Below are 5,410 nucleotides of genomic sequence, written 5' to 3'. Positions count from 1 at the left end.
TCATCATACATGTTTTTTAGCATTAATGAATAAATATGTGTTATACAATTAAAATCTAATTATATTTAGGTATTATTAATGATTGTATGTTTGAATAAAATACTTAAACTGCCAAAAATATACAACTATAAAAATGAAAAACGAATAATTATTTTTTTATTATTTTTATAATAGTTATTTCAGAGGGGCTTTGTGTTTTTTGAAGGCAGAAGATATATGTTTATCATAGAAAATGCATTCCCACGAAATATTTCTACATAGAAATCATGAAATTAAACATATTCAATATTTTACATATAATAGGTAATTTGTCTGACATGACGCCAGCCATAAAGTTCATAACAGTATTCTTATTAACTGTAGGTACTATTCTTTAAAACGAGAGGACAGTAATGAAGTATGGTTATAAGTTCAAAACGACATGTAGAAAATAAGTAACCCGCCACGTCGATTCGACGTAGAAAATTACCTAATAAGGTGTCTAGACACCTAACACCTATTAGTTAAATCACACCTATTCAACTTATTTCTCACATCGAATCGACGTGTCAAAAAACACCACTTAAATCGATTCGACGTCGAATTTATGTTATACTGCACTTATTGAAATTGGTGTCGTTACTTATTTGAAGTCGAATCGACGTCGAATGACACCTCAATTGCTAGCTGGGCAATATCCAAACTATGTGAATTTATTATCATGTTTAATGTTTTTTTCTTTTTATGTTGTGTGTATTCCTTTTTTGGGAATTCCAGTGGAGTCTATGATTCGGCTTTTCATAAATTTAGGTACTTGACAACTATTCTAATATGCATTCATGTCTTTACAAACAATTAATTTTGCTATACAGTTTAATACTAATTTGCTGTCCGTTTTTGTCTTGGTGAGTTCTTTTTTCCCAACCTATATTTTATTAGGTCTTGTTTGTTTACTTAGATGTAAAAGAATGTGTATTTCTTAGAACTAATAAAGTGAAGAAAATTTTTTATCTCAATCTTCGCAGTCAATTTGTTGTTAATGCATTTGTGACAAGTCCGAGTTGATTTATTGCGTATTTTGTTTATTTTAGAAGAGAATAATGTAATTGTCTTGGGATAAGGTGGTTGTTTAATTGTAAAAAAATTGTTTGTTCTCATAGAAAATTAAAAACCAAGCGTCTTGTCGCAAGTTGTTTGATCGGGGTACCAAGGGTCGTTAATTAGTTATCAAATCTGGATGCAATGTAAGGAGAAAAGTATGTTTAAATACGGGAGTACGCGTTTAGAAGGGTTTTTTTTGCCAGTTTCGAGTTGCTGTCGTTTTAAGAGCAAAATTTTTTCACTTAGTTCAACGCTTTTTTGCCGACGGTCGAGGCCGAGTTGCGGTCCGTGTAAGAAGCTTTCTTTCCACAAAAACCGTCTGCGCTGTAGCTGGGCATTAAATTTTAAGTGAGCAAGAAATCTTTGAAAGGGGAACAAAAATATTAATAATATGAAAGGTGTGAGTAACGTAGAATGGTGGTGGTAAAACAAATCGAGTGGTAGTAGTCCAATAGATCCCACATAAGGTCAATCTTCGCCCATCTGTGTACCGAGTGAAATACATTTTTTAGCAATCTTAATATGTAAACAAACACATTGGAAATGGGTTGCCTGAAAAAATTTTGTCAAGAGTGCCTTTAACGGAACAGTACGGTTAAATCAAAACGGAAATAATAAAAAAAAAAACTAACGTTAATCCAAATAGCCTGCACAAGATGGAGACAATACAATCTAGGAATGGCGAAGCGAAAATGTGGAAAGTAATGGTTAAAGTAGATAACCAGCATTTAGAATCTAAACTGGCAACGCATATTTTTCCTAGCGTGCCTTTTGTGCCGTGTCTAAGATTATTGCTTTTACTACAATTTCATATCAATAGCACGCACGAGGAATGGACCGATGCATGGTCAATGTGTCTTCTAGTAGATCATGTGTTATATATTCATACACCGTTTGGTTTAGGAATTGATTTCCATGCCAATTATATGATCTAATTTTTAAATTATTTTACTTTGAGTGTAATATATTCTGTAGCAGAAGTTATTGTTCTTATACTTTGCTTATTTCACATCGTAAATAATGAACCAGCATAACTAGAATGCCAGAATTTATACCATTCCGAAGGGTCTACTTCCGCTCACAAAAGAGGCTTTGTAAATAGTACGTCGTTTAAAAAAGTCATCCCGTAGAGAACACCAAAAATAAAAGTAGAAATTTGCCTGAAACGACATTCGTGCTAATTTTCACAAAAAAAACTGGTCTCCCGTTTTAAATATTCACTAGCCCACTTTGTTCGAATGTAATAAAAGTTGAAAATGTCGTACAGTGTAGGTATACCAGTAAATCCCTATAAATAAAAATTTAAACGAAAAGGTAGGTAAAATGTACCTACTAAACTCACGTGGCACTAAAAAGAGCTAAACGTCAACATTAATTCAGTTATTATTTATTTACTCAGTGGTTGTCGAAGACACAACAGGAGATGATTTTATGGAATTATATTGGCCCTTCGTCAAACCTTACATTCCAGACGCATCCACGTTAGGTTAGGGCCAAGGGGCAATTGAATTTTATATCAGTTTACGGACGGAAGTTAAAAGGTGAACTCAGCCATTACAAATACTACAAATTGAAACAAAAGACGCAGATAGTGAAATAACAATGAAGTTCATACATTAAGAAACTTTGAGAAATAGTTTTTAGAACCGCCCAAAAGCTGCGATAAAGTGTTTGACCACACGAAAACTTTTTAAAAGGCATTTCAAATATGGCAGTGCAGGAAGTCGGCAACGGTTTCGGAGAGTTAGGTACTTGAAAGCCATATTGCATGACTGGGGGTTACTATTTTTCTACGGGCCACAAATAACATACAAATTACTTCATTTGTATACATACATAACAATAAAAAGAAGGCAAATGGGTCTTATTTGTTTAGAACTTACGAAAACACACGCTGTGTTTGTGTTTCGTTCGTGCGCATATTTTAATGTATGCATATTATATTAATCTTTAATGAAAGCCAAAACGCCATAAGTCTTCGTTCCAGGGTTTATTACAAGTTAACGGGTAAAATATGAAACGGCGGCATTCGGAAGGAAAGTCATAATTTAAGAACTGAGTTGTACGGAATTAATTAAAATATTAATTCATTTCATGCCCTTGTTTTAAATTTAGTCCTCTTGATAATGTTCCGATGTATATCATATAAAAATTAACAGAAGGTTGGCACGATCTTATATATTTACCCGAAGTTGAATTGAAAATTAGGACTTGCTTTATTCGTATTATTTATTCTCCAAGTCTATCTCAAATGGTTCCAGCTACAGTTAAATCCGTTGTTCTAACGAAACGAAAATTGTGTTCGAATGGATAATATATTGACGTGATATAATTTCATAGTACACCGCTAAATCTAATTTCACCTTTCACTTTCATACGTGTGCTGTAAATTCGCCCAGAAAAGCTCGCCCCTTAAAATTCGATCCCGGAATATTCTCACCCAGGAAGATTCGCCCCCGGAAAATTCGACTCCAAAAAGGTCTCTTTGGGAATGTTCACCCCAAAGAAAACTCGCTTCCAGAGTATTTGCTTCCAAAGCTTTCAGCAGTACCTTCGCCAGGAACGTCGTCTTGCTCCCTCGAAATGTAATGTCAGTACAATCGATGCTACACCAGCTCTCGCAAGGACTGAATTACCACTGGTCCAAAATGATGGTAAAAATCAATTTTTATTAGCACATTTGTTCATTATAATAATGTTCACATAAGGTTACTTTGCTTCAGGGGCCGATGGACGTGGTGAAAGTTTCTGAAAAGAGTGCGTTAGATTCAAACATTGCATTAACGAAATGCTTATACATTCACTTACATTGTTCCAATAAATTGATGGAACTAGCGGTGAACTTGGGGAATTCTTGCGAACCTGAGAACAAAACTTCAAAGAAAAACGCTTGAGGGGAACGTGAAGATGGTTTGAGAACTGTAGAATTTAAGTAGAACTTTAGGAAGAGTTGAAAATAAATTTAAAAGAACTTCGAAAGCATTTTAAAGGAGCTTGGGGAAAATCTGAAGACCGGGAGGTGAAATAACCCGACAAAGAGAATTTGTACTACATATAACAATAGGTAAAGTTATCAGTCCAAGATGGGCATTGCGCAGTGATCATTTATTTGAGCATTTGCTATAAACTGGTATTTAAATTCTAGAAAGTACCAATTGTATCAGTTCTCAATGTTTCATTATGTTATAGGTTTAATAAAATGCTATTTTTATTGTAAATTGCAGGGTTTTTGTTCTGATAATGTAATATACCTGGTAATATATTTCTGTTTTCAAATGTTCCATCTTTATAATGAGGAAAACTGATTGTGGAAGGACGGTAGTCCTTTATCATACTAAAATACCCCCCCCCCCCCCAAGTTTCAAGTTCCTTATTTCTAGCAATTTCGAGATCATCACAATGAAGCAGTTTAAGCATTGATTAATTCATGTTAATTAATAATATACGCCGCAGATATCCCTTTAATTATACCTTGAAGCTTCCTCGGATTAGTTATTTTATTGCAAAATAAAGAAGCAAAATTACTGTAGTATAAATTGGAACGAGGAATTAATGTTGCTAAAATTAGCAACAAGAATATTCGCCGATGTTCCACCATGAAAGTAAATTCAGTTCGCAAGTATACGTAGGTATTTGGTAAATTACACGTTAAATATCTAATATTTTCGTAAAACTTTACCCAGATATTCCGACGAGAAAATCTGTAATGCATATTAAATAGTCTATTACTATGGTAAACTCATAACCTTTCCACTTGTTTTGTTTCAATCCGTGAGCAAATTTGAAGTTGGGAAAATGCACGGTATATAAAAATTTATGCTCGCGGAGGCGTAAATTCTACAGATATAGCTATATAACAATTTTATGACGTGGATTACCGTCTTTAATAAAATGAACAAAATTGGATGACCAGGTTTCGTACGTATATCTATAAGGTACCTACGTATTTAGTTTTAAGAAATCGGATTACGATATCCAAAGTTGATAAGAAATTGCAATTCCTAATACCTGCTCTACTCCGATGCAACGGATGAAAAGAAAAGAATCCTTTTCCAAATTAAATGAGACTTATAGGAAACGTTAAAGTTTAACATACGACAAATTGATGATGTGGGCGGTATAAATAGTTCCATAGGTATTAATTCTTCTTATCTTTCGAAAAAGGCGTGCATTGGAAAAGATAAGGTTTCTTTGATATACTACAGAAAAAACATGCCTTAAATAAGTAGCGTTTCTATAGTAGTCAAAGTGTAATAGAACACCGTAAATTGTTGTACATCATTTTAGTGAAAAAAGATCTCTATAGGAAAGATTGTATGCCAAATTGAAG

This window comes from Photinus pyralis, unplaced genomic scaffold (assembly GCF_008802855.1).
Source record: "Photinus pyralis isolate 1611_PpyrPB1 unplaced genomic scaffold, Ppyr1.3 Ppyr1.4_LG2, whole genome shotgun sequence".
NCBI classification, from domain to species: Eukaryota; Metazoa; Arthropoda; class Insecta; order Coleoptera; family Lampyridae; genus Photinus; species Photinus pyralis.
Note: the sequence above shows the minus strand (reverse complement) of the source record.